This window comes from Cricetulus griseus, chromosome 4 (assembly GCF_003668045.3).
Source record: "Cricetulus griseus strain 17A/GY chromosome 4, alternate assembly CriGri-PICRH-1.0, whole genome shotgun sequence".
In the NCBI taxonomy this organism is placed as follows: domain Eukaryota; kingdom Metazoa; phylum Chordata; class Mammalia; order Rodentia; family Cricetidae; genus Cricetulus; species Cricetulus griseus.
In genome coordinates, this window is record NC_048597.1 from 15,778,485 (window position 1) to 15,791,092 (window position 12,608).

At 34.8% G+C, this 12,608-nt stretch overlaps 1 long non-coding RNA gene across 4 annotated transcripts in view; it reads left to right on the forward strand.

Moving 5' to 3' along the window:
* LOC103163104 overlaps positions 1-10,194 on the forward strand; it is a 28,719-nt gene extending 18,525 nt beyond the window's left edge. For 2 of the 4 annotated variants that reach the window (XR_004769848.1, XR_004769850.1), the window contains 2 exons: positions 7,846-7,975; positions 9,471-10,191. This is a non-coding gene — a long non-coding RNA (uncharacterized LOC103163104). Of the gene's footprint in view, positions 1-7,845; positions 7,976-9,470 lie in introns of all 4 variants that reach the window. The other 2 variants (XR_003484775.2, XR_004769849.1) reach the window with 2 other exon arrangements.
* The last annotated feature ends 2,414 nt before the right edge of the window (positions 10,195-12,608 follow it).

Below are 12,608 nucleotides of genomic sequence, written 5' to 3' on the forward strand. Positions count from 1 at the left end.
TATGGACAATTAGCACAAGGATTTTTTTTTTATTTAGGAAACTAAATGTTGTCTATTGTTATGTTCATTTTTTTTGTTGTTGCCAGCACTCAGGAGGCAGAAGCTGACTGATCACCATGAGTTAGAGTCCAGCCCCACGTATAAAACAAGTTTCAAGAAGGTCAATGCTACTTAGTGAGACATTGTCTCCAAATAAATGAATAAATAAATAAATCTCAATGAAAATATGAAGAATGGAGAAATAAAGAAAAAGTAAAGTAGATGACTAGAATGAATTTTTTTGAAATTATAATAGGGTTATAACACTTGTCCCTTAATTTTTGTAACTCCAAACACTCCCATGAAATTTTTTGAAATTATAATAGGTTTATAACATTTGTCCCTTAGTTTTCCTAACTCCAAACTCTCCTATATCCCTCCTTGCTCTCTTATATCCATTATTATTATTTTTTTAATTGTAAATGTATGCATACTTAAACATAAAAATAATATGTCATTAAGCATAATTTGAGTATTTTGTCTTTTTTTATTTTTGTGTTTTATTTTTTGTTACTTTTTATTTTAAATACACCAGCACATTTTTAAATATATAGTGTTTGAACATTTTGACTATCTAATACACTAAGTTTTTGCTACTAGAAATTCAAAGATTCCACTTTGGCAACACTTAAGTCAACAAGTAAGAAAAAATGCTTGCAGCATGAGATATAACAAAGAATGTTTCAGAAATGCCCCAATCTATCAAAAATACAGTCCACTGAAGCAAAAAAAAATGTGTGAAAAACTTTTGAGATCAACTCCACAAGGAGGGAAATACGATAAAAGTGATGCCTCTATATTAAAACTATGATAAAACTGAGCTTACATGAACGTGATTAGCCAAAATATAAAAATGATTTATAATTCTGTCATTCTCCCTTGTATATTTGCAGAAACATTCAAAACTTAATCACTTCTAAGTAGTAGAGCTATGTCTAACTCAATAAAGAACATTTCAGTTGTATTTATAAGTTTCTTTATGAAAGCATGAAGTATAAAATATGTGTGCACAAGAAAAAGAAAAGGAAGCAAATTTGCATTAGGAATAGAAGTTATCAAAGTTTCCATTTACTATGTATGAGCAGTAATGTAGCTTTGATTCACCAACTCCAGTCTCCCTTTGCACATCATGCATACCTTAACAATGTATTGTTCCTTAAACCTACTGGTACATAATTATTCCTTTCATTGTGGAATAATGCTGAAAAGAAAAATATTTTTGTTTTCCACTCCTCAAAAGCTTTTTCATTCATTATTCCAATCATTGCTATTTCTACTGTGTATATTTCACAAGCTATTAATACTTCTTCTTCTTCCCAGAAGTACTCCATAAGCACACTATACAAAGATAAATAATTCATTAATCTATTGTTTTTATGGCTTTATTGTTATGCAAAATACATAATGCCCTATGTATCTTAATGTTCACACACACTGTACACATGCATACAATGTGTACAGTATAGTAATAGTATAGTAATAAGATCTTATTCATTGAGAACAGCAAATTTTAACAAAAGACCTGCCTACTTAGCCTATCATAATATAAACATTCAGCATCAAATAAACAAACTTAAAACGATTAATAGCACTCACTCAATAAAAGCAATAATAACTAATAGAAATCGATTTTAGGAGGAGACACCAAGTAGATTAATATACAAACATTTCTAAAAGAGTGTAAGTCAATTCACCAAGGAGAAAAGAAAGCCCAGTCTAAATATATTTAACATGGTAGAATATATATTTATGTGAAAAATTGGCAGAGAATCATATAATCAATTTTAGCTAATTTTTTGTTGTTTTAGCTTACTTTTCAGAATTTTATGTAACATATTTTGACCATAATTTTTGTCCTCACCCAACTCCAGATAATTTTTCAATAAACTATAAGCCAAGTTTCACTTATGTACATATATTGTACACACACAAACATATGGTATAAAATATTCCATATGCTAGGCAATCTTAAGCAACTGCAAGAGTAGAAAAAATTTTAAGGGCTACATATGCACAGTAGTATTAATTTAGTTTCCTTTGATATGATAAGGACAATGACCAATTGAAGTGTTTATGTGTCTTACAAATCATAGGTTACAGTACACAGGGGAAAAGTCAAAGCAGGAACTGAAGCAAGAGCCATGGGGAAGTGCTGCTTACTGGCTTGTGACCCCAGAATTGTTCAGCCTTCTTTCTTATACAACTCAGGGCCACCTTCCCACAACAGATGTCACTGATCCAGTTGGCTAAAATTTCCCAAATCAATCAATCAATCAATCAATCAATCAATCAATCAGCCAATCAATCATAATAATGCCATAGAGATTTTCCTTACATCAATCTCATGAAGGCATTGTTACAACTGTAATCTCTTCTAAAATAACTCTAGGTTTGTGTCAAGTTGGCAATAAAAAAAAGAGAGAGAAAACCAGAGTAATTGACCCCTTGTCAATTTGACACACCAATACAATACTATTAAGCAATGAACTTTTTTCTTCCTTTTTAAATTTAAATTAGAAACAAGCTTCATTTACATGTCAATCCCATTTCTCTCTCCCTCCCTTCCTCCTCTGCCCCCATCCAACAACATATCCCATCCCCTTTATGCTCCCTATGGAGAGTGAGGCCTTGCATTAGGGATCTTCAAAGACATATCATTTGGAACAGGATCTAGAAAATCCCAAGTGTGTCTGGGCTGAGTATCCCTCTATGTGGAATGGTTTCCGAAAGTCTATTCATGTACTAGGGATAAATCCACTAGACCCCATAGATTAACCAGACCAAACTGACATCCTCATTCAGGGGTCTGGAACAGTCCTATGCTGGTTTCCTAGCTATCAGTCTGGGGTCCATGAGCAACCCCTTGTTCAGGACAGCTGTTTCTGTGGGTTTCTTCAGCATGGTCTTGGCCCCTTTGCTCATCATTCTTCTCTCCCTTCAATTGGATTCCAGAGTTCAGCTCAGTGTTTAGCTGTGGGGGTCTGCTTCTGCTTCCATCAGCTACTGGATGAAGGTTCTAGGATGACATATAAAGTAGTCATCAGTCTCATTATTGGAGAAGGGATTTTAAGGTAGCTTCTTGACTATTGCTTAGATTGTTAGTTGGGGTCAACCTTGTAGATCTTTGGACATTTCCCTAGTGTCAGATTTCTCTTTAAACTAATAATGGCTCCCACTATTATGGTATCTCTTTTCTTGCTCTCCTCTATTCTTCCCCTGACTCGATCTTCCTGCTCTATTTTGTCCTCCTCTCCCCTCCTCTTCTCCCCTTCTCTTTCTTCTAACTCCCTCTTTTCTTGCTTATTCCCCAGATTGCATATTAATATCAAATATCACAATGTGAAATATCCTATTTTTTCAAAATCCCCATACTCTTTAAATACTTAAATACCTAAAACTCCAAAGTCTCTTATTCAAACGGCCATGTAATCATCTGAGTTTTCATAAATTAAGAAACAAATGATGTGACAGATTTTGATGATCCACATGGAAGGCCTCACCATTTCTATGGAACAGAAGAGGGATGGGATGGCGGCTGGTAGGGGACAGGGGAGGATGAGAGGGAGTGGGAACTGGAATTGATATATAAAATAAGGTTGTTTCTAAATTTAAATAAGGTAAGTAACAAATTCTACCAAACAGAAACAAACAACATATTGTCTTTCTCCAACACAGAAGAAACAGTCACAATAATAATCAAAACAACATCAAACACCTACTGTGTAAACCTACCATGTTCTGTGTCAACTGTGCTGGCCTGAGGGAACTAGCCCCAGAATATTCCATCTTAAGGATTCTAATCTCTTAGTAACTCAAACTTCTCAGCTTCAACTAACCAGCATTAATTTTACTAATGAAACAAAGGGTTCACTTCCACTGAAGTAGAAGTGCTGCTCTCTTTTAATCGAAGCTGATTCTTCAGGCCTAACTCACCAGAATGAGCAATTCTTAACCACAATAGCAAATTCTGAATTTACAATAGTATTTAATGGCCCTAATACAGTCTTTGGCTTCCTCTGAAATAACACAACCTAGCCTAAACTGTGTGCACTGCTCTCAATATTCTTATCCTCCAAGTTCTCACAAACTATATTTAAATTCTCTCCAAATATATAAAGAGAATAATTTTCATTAGACACTCAGTCAACTACCTGTGGTTGGTGATTCCATATAAGCTAGTGGAAAGGCTAACACTGTCAGTTTCCTAAGCCACAATAATCTCTCTGAATTCTAAACATTTTCCTCACTTAGAGAGTTTAGTAGCTCTCATCCCTAATAAAAGACACTCGGACATCAGACAGATATTACAGAAAGACACAACTAGTCAAATGTGGGGACAAGCTGACAGTAGAGTGTTTGGTATCAATCAGTGATTTCATTGCACAAACCCTACACATAAGTCTCAGGGCATATTACACAAAAGGAAGCAGAGAGATTGAAAGAGCCAAAGGACCAGAACACCTTCTGTGAGATAGTCTCTATTTATTATTTTTTAAAAGGTGAATATAAAGTGGGGACATCTGGTAGATTTTAGTGGAATTAGAGGATGGAATGTCACATAAATATTATCAAGTTATATGAAATTTTCTAGGAAAAACCATATTAGAGTACTTTTAAGTAAGTATATATACAATGGTCTTATTACAAAGTTGGTTAAACAACTTCTACTAAAGTCAAAAATTCCTATGTCTTATGAGTAAACAATTGCATTCATGCTTTCTAGCACAACTGCATATAGAAATGATTATATTGCTCTTATTGAAAATAGAAAAATGGACAACAGATAACTTTCTGTTCATATAACACCTTAGTATACAATAATGGGGATCAACAACTAATACATCTGAATGAATCTCACATTAGGAATTGTACCAAACTGAATAGAATAGGAGTGTATACTATGTAACAAAAGGTAGGTTGTTTCTATGGTATAATGACCAGTTAGTGTTCATTGTGATGAGGACTACCCTTGTGAAAGGGAGCATGCTTTGATCATTCATAGTGTCATGCTTGAGCCTGGGGTGACACCATTCACTTAGTGTTAAATCACTGTCTGGGAAGCAAACATTGAATGCTTTTTTTGTGTACATGGTTTACAACATTAAATATTGATACAAGAAGAATCTTCCACTTAGACAGCTTTGTCAAATTTGAATATGGCTTTGTGATTATATTCTAATATTTTTAGATGATCTGAATTATTGCTGTCCACAGACTACATTCATCAACAACAATGCGTGCCTTTCTTATGACATTAAGAACAATGAACAGACTCTAATTCACTGGCATTCATCTATCATAGTTTTTATGTATTACTTCTAATAATTCCTTATCCTTGTTTTAGATGTATCACTTGATGACTGGAATAAAACTGTATTTATGTAAAGCTAAATTCACAGTACTAGAAAGTTCTGCCCATTTATAATTGAGTATTGGTAGACACAAATTAAAAAACAACTTAGTTCATTTTATTTCATTTCATTCTGAGTTCTTTCCCTGAATCCAGACTCTCTGCTTCCTTTGAATAAGGTTGTATATCCATGGTTCTGACAAGAGCCTCACACTGAAGCTGTTGCTTGAGGGGACTTGTCATAGTTGACTTCTGGATTTTTGAGCATGTTTGGGGTTCTCAGTGATGTTTGGGAAAAACAACAACAATAAAATGACTCAGGAGCTCTGTGAAGGATGATAAGGAAGATATCTTTTGACAAACTTCTGAAAGCCTACTACTGGCTTTGTTCTGTTCCTTCTCCAGGTCATTTTTCCTTTAACTTCTTGCTTTTGAAAACAAAGTCAGCTCTGTCAGTCTCATCATCATAATTCAACATACACGGATGTAGACATAAGACCATGATCTAAGCTTATACTTTATTTCTCTTCTGTTTTATGATAGATTGAGTGCTTGGTAGTTGTTCCCTGTTTTGTTATCTGATTGTTTTAAAAAAGTTTTTCTCTATTCCACAATTTGAGAAAAAGAGTAAATGCATTACATAAGTGCCTAATCTGGCAAATGTAAAATAATAACATTGATGTGACATTTTTCATGAGAGAACAGACAAAGAAGACATGTATAATAGATTATCAAGCACTATATAATTTGTTTCAAGTCATTGTTTTTTTTATTTTAAAACTCTGTTATATTATTATTGTGATATATAAACAATAATATATAAATTTTTATGCAGTTTTTACTTCATGACTTACAAGGACTTAAATAGTTCACAAATATTATCATCTGAATCTGAAAAGGCATTACAATGGGTAGACAAGAGAATACTAGAAGCACATGTGGACTGTGTGGATCGAAAACTAGACTGTATTCTGGTTATTTTACCATCTAGAGAATACCCTTCAGGGATTTTGGTGTAGAGGGAAGATATCATATAACAATGGATATTTCTACCACATAAACAGAATAAAAGACTAAAAACTGGCTGTGCGTTGGTGGTGCATGGCTTTAATCCCAGCACATGTGAATCAGAGTCAGGAGGATCTCTGTGAGCTTGAGGCCAGCCTGGTCTACAGAGCAAGTGCCAGAATAGGCACCAAAGCTACACAGAGAAACTCTGTCTTAAAAAAAACCCTAAAAACACATATAGACAATATTTCTGATTTGCTTTTAAAAGGAAAATTAAGACTTCGTCAACTAACAGGAAGGGACCCAGCAGAAATTATAGTACCTTTAAATAATGAGGAAATTTCTTCTTATAGAAAGATAATGAATATTGGCAAAGGGCTTGCAGTAACATTTAGGGAAAGATTAGCAACAATTATCCCAAAAGTGAGAAAATAAAATTCATACAGAAAATGGTTTGGATCCTTCCATGCATTTTCAAAAAAAATACCAATCTCTGGAGTGCCTCTATTCTACAATGATGCAAACAAATCAGGTAAGGCAGCATATAAATCAGGAACTATAAGTATAGTTCAAAGCCCTTATAACTCTGTACAAAAGGCAGAATTGTATGCCATTCTCATGGTACTTATGGGTTTTACAGAAACTTTCAATATAGTTACCAACTCTCAATATGCAGAGAGAGTCATCTTACACATTGTGTCTGCTGAATTTATTCCTGATGATTCAGAATTAACATTATTGCTTATTATTGCTTAATTAAAAGAAACAGTTAAGAATAGGACATATATACACAAGACAATGAAATTGATCATTTATGGGGCCAAGCATTGGCAGCACATGCCTTTCATCCCAGCACTCGGAGGCAGAGGCATGAGGATCTCTGTGAGTTTGAGGCCAGCCTGGTCTACAGAGAGTGCCAGGATAACGTCTCAAAGCTACACAGAGAAACTCGGTCTCAAAAAAAAAAAAAAAAAGAAAAGAAAAGAAAAGAAAAAGAAAAAGGGAAATTGATCGTTTACTAATAAGAAGTGTTCTAGATTCCTCAGAATTTAATTAAAAATCAAAACACCATGAGAATAGCAAAGGTTTAAAAAAGGATTTTTTCCATCATTTGGCAACAAGTTAAAGGAAATGGTAAAAAAAAAAAAAAAAGGTCCTACTTGTTCCTTCTATAACTAATGAGAAAGGAAACAAGGCCGCAGAAAGACACTGGACAATAGGAAAAACTTCTGAACTAAATCAGCGGGTGTATTGACCTCAGTATAGAAATGAAGACATGTGTTATGTTGGGGTAGGTGTTTCGCCTTTGTTTCTACAGGAGAATAAAAGTTTTGGATACCATCAAAGTTCATCAAGATCTGGTTTGAACAGGGGAAACCTCTTGATGAGGAGAAATGATAGGTCATGCACTAAGGTGTTTCCCATGAGTTTTGTTCTTGTCTTTACAGGAAGACAGAAAGAAAATCTCTAAAAAGAAAAAAAGACACCAAATAGACTCTAAATGTGTAGGTGCCTAAAGAAGAGCGGATAGCAACCCAGAAAGAAGAATATGACTTACAAAGAAGAATATGACTTATGGTAAAATATTTATACTAAACTATTGTCTTCTTCTTCCAAGCACAATCGTATTTCCAATTCACAGAAAAATCAAACCTGACTTTGGAGTTAGACTTGGCCCTCCTTCTCCAAATTCATACATGTTGCTAAAATAAAATTCAGAGTTTCTGTATCATATCAAAGTCCATTGGCGTAAGACAGAAGAAAACAAAACCTAGGACTATTGTTGTCATAACTGTCTTCTTTAAAACCCTAAGCTTCCTCATACTTAATTTCATACTTATTGCTACTTTTCCCTGTATGCTTACCTATTAAAGTTAAACTTTCTATGCTCATATTAATGTTTAAGTCCTCCATAGTGAACAAAAAAATTCCTAACAATAATTTTTGAGATATCCAGAAAGAATATGGGGACCTACTTCATCGATCTCACTTGTTTCAACCTGATGTTTCTGAGCTAGCAAACACCACCCTAAAATTGGTTTGTGACTATACTGCTCTAGACAACTGCAGACTAGCTAGCTGAAATGGTGCACCTTCCTATAACACCCTGGCAAGAGCTTCAGATAAGAACTTTAGTCAAGCATCTCTTGCCACAGAGACTAGCTACAAATGTTACAGGTAGTCCTCTGGAGATTTTTGTTGCTCTAATTTTTTCTTTCCTACAGGATCCCATGGGGTTATCATCATCCCATTTCACCAGGAAGTAATCCTAAGAAAACAATGCCCCATTTCCCTTCAGTTGGCATTAAGAGAATTTTGGTTTCTTTTCGTCTTTTCTTTTCTTTTCTCTCCTTCCTTCCTTCCTTCCTTCCTCCCTCCCTCCCTCCCTCCCTCCCTCTCTCCCTCCCTCCCTCCCTCCCTCCTTTCTTTCTTTCTTTCTTTCTTTCTTTCTTTCTTTTTCTTTTCTCTCTTCACTAAACAAGGGATAATTTACCTGCTTTGGGTTGTTTATGGTTGGGTATGGGAAGGTGATGCTCAGACTATAGTATCTCTTTTAGTTAAGCTTAAGGGTATGGATGGGAAACATATGATTAAGATGGGATATAGGCAGATTAACATATTTTCTGGTGGAATAACTTTAGCAACTGTTAGCTATATGTAACTTAAATTGTTAGATTCTTGTATGCTGACCATCTAGGGTCTTCTTTCTGTTTATGCTCTTTTTCACACAAATATAATAAAACTACCTTAATGCATATATATTTTGCATATTGATACAACATAGGATATTTTATCATATTGCACTTTACAGTTCCATCTCTAGTCAAGACATTTCAGTTCTATCTGTTATATATATAAGTCATTGTCCTTGCTAAATTATTTTGGGAAGATTTAGACTTTGTACAATAATGTTTCTGAGAATTCCATACTATTACCACCCATGTTTCTTATCTATAAGATTAATTAGACATAGATATCTGATCTTCAAATCTTTCATAGAACTGCAGAATATGGCATTTAAATGTTTTAATATTAGTTCTCCATTGTCACGAGACACAATTGTTCCTGACAGTACCAAGCTTTCCCAAGAAAAAGTTGGGCACTGGTGACACTCCTTCTGGAGTTTATTTGCTCCTTGGTTAATGGCCTCTTGGGCAAAGAACTGCCCTCACCTCGACCACTGACTTTGGACATGCTGTCCTAATGTGTTTGAAGCAGACAAACATAGAAGACTGCTGAACCTTGTCAAGTCAAGATAAGACAGCCTTTCTACATCCCTGTTTCTCTGTTCATCAGTCAGATACTCTAGGGTTTAGCCAAAGCTGGTTGCCCTCTGCTGTTGTGAGACTTTGGGTGACTCTCCAGGTAGTCTGCTGTTTTTATCTTTGCTGCACCTTTTGGAAGCTGCTTTCTTTCATTTCCTGCCTACCCTAGTATTGCTATCCTCCTTCTCAGGGCTTTGAAGAGGTTGAAGATTAGATTGTCCCAGTTATTGTAGTCTATTCCTAGATAGAAATGTTAGGTCCAAGACTTAAACTTTCCAGCTTAGGACAGTCTATAGTAATTTCTGCCTAATCTGACATATGTAAAATTAAAACAAAGTTGTGACATTTTTCATGAGAGAAAGGACAAAGAAGACATGTATAATAGATTATCAAGCACTATATCATTTGTTTCAAGTTATTGTTTTTTGCATTTAAAATTCATATTAATTATTGTGATATATAAATATATAAAATTTTCATGCAGTTTTCAATGTTTTTCTAAATTATTTATTAATTTACAAATAATGACTTTCTTTAAACTGAAGTACACAATTTAAATTCATTTTTAATGGTTATTAGATAACTACTGTGTCCTTCACTCGCCTTTAGTACATGACACCTTTTGTTTTGTAGATTGAGCACCGACTCAGGTAATACATTTCACAACCTTGGGTCATTAAAATGTCTCATTTGCAAGCCAGGCATTGGTGGCACACACCTTTAATCCCAGCACTCCGGAGGCAGAGGCAGAGGCAGGCGGATCTCTGTGGGTTCCAGGCCAGCCTGGTCTCCAGAGCGAGTGCCAGGATAGGCTCCAAAGCTACACATAGAAACCCTGTCTCAAAAAAAAAGTCTCATTTGCAATGCACAAACTTTTGGAAAATTTGGGCCTCTACCTTCTGAATGAAAGTCATTAATGTTCCATGTACTTGAACTTGGAGATCAGCAAATGATCTCAGGACAGAAAGCTGATGATGTCTACATAGATTTTCACTAAACTGATTCTTCATTTATATTTTACTTGAAGAAAAATGCTTTTGTCTATGCAACTGTGTCCTTGTAAGAATTACCATGGGTACATTTTTGTGACTGTCCCAATGTAGATAGGTGCCCAGTAGTGGTCACCTGTACATATGTCTATCTCAAGAAACTTCATCCTGTGTTCTTGACACAAATTCTAACTTTCTCATATCAAATATTTAAAATATTATAAAGTCATAGAGTGATTTAAAGAAAAAACAGAAAGTCACATGATGCTCAGGCATGTAGCAACAGCAGAAGCAATCCTTAAAATTGGCCATATATTCAAAATACATGGGCATAAGCAAGTTTTAGAGCTAACTTTCTATTAAACAGCAACACCTTAAATGTACACTTGATGGTTTTCCTTTCAGGAAGATTGTAGCTGTTGGAGATAATTTACTTAAGAATATTTAACAGAGTCTACTATTAAAATATTGTTTTCAAAAATGAGAACAACATTTGTTGCAGTTTCTTCACTTTGATGATTTTCACAGGTTTCCATATCTTTGACACATTTCCTGTTTATGTCATTTACTTCTACCTGCTAAAAACACAATACAGTGAGTCATGATTTATTTCAAAGCACCGAGTTCATCCAATACACTCACACAAAATATTGAAATAAATATATGAATGTAAAAATTCAACTTGTAAAATAAGTTTTTATTTACATTCTACTTTTAGTGATTGCTGCTTAAAAATTGTTCTTATCAAAAATGTGTTGTCTTTATCACTTACATGATGTGTGTGTGTGTGTGTGTGTGTGTGTGTGTGTGTGTGTGTGTGTGTGTGTGTGTTATGCTTATGTATGTACACATACCTGTACAGGTTCACTAATGGAGGCCAAAATTCCCGGTCAGGTGTTTTGTCTATTGTTCTTTACATTTTTTTTGATGACAGGGTATTTTACTAAACCTTTAAATCACTAATTTATTTATACTGTCTGCCAATTAAGCCCTTTAGTCTTCTACTGTCTCTGCGCCGCTGAAGTGGCATTACTGCCATACATCATCACACAGGGCTTTTCAAATGGTGGTTGGAGATAAAACTCAGATCCTCCATCTTATATTACAGGCACTTTTCTACCTGAGCTATCTCCCAAGCCGGAAGCCCCTTAAACACTGCATGCCATTGTGTACAGATGTTACAGCCATGTTATACAACTTGTACTATATTCTCCAATACCAAAATTCAACAGGATCCCTTTGATGGTATACAATACACTCTCAAATAGATAAAATAACCACAAAATAAAAATAGTATCTGGGATTAAGAGTGTTGCACTTTAATATATGTTAAGCATGGTGTAGTTTTTTTAATAATTAAAAAAAACACTCCAACCAAACACTACTACGAATAATATTGCTACTAAAACCTGTCAAGACAATGGGGTAGGGCTTCAGTGGGAGACAGTTGTGTTTGTCGTGCAAGCATACAGACCTGAATCTGAAACTCAGAACTCATATGACTTGTAGTATGTCAAACTGCAATTCTAGTGCCCTGAACACAAGATAGGAGGTAGAGAGAATAGAGTCACTAGGGCTTATGGGTCACATTTCCTGTGAACAACAAAATTGCCCTGTAAAAACATGTGCTCCTGCTAGCACACAAGTACCTGCATTCACACAGGAACACACACACACACACACACACAGCATTTACACAGAGAAAGAGAGATTGTTTTTAAAGAGCTATCAATAACAGTAGTAGCTAGGCCACTTATTAATAAACTATCCCTTCAAAAAGACTCTTAAATGGATTTCTTACTGTATCATTAATATTTTTATGAAACACATGACAATACTGAATAAAATTACTGCCTTTGAGTCATATGTTTTAAGTTTAATATGATATCCATTAGACTAAACACCACAAATACACAATCCTGAAGTTTCACCTCTATGTACTTTGAAATGTTAATT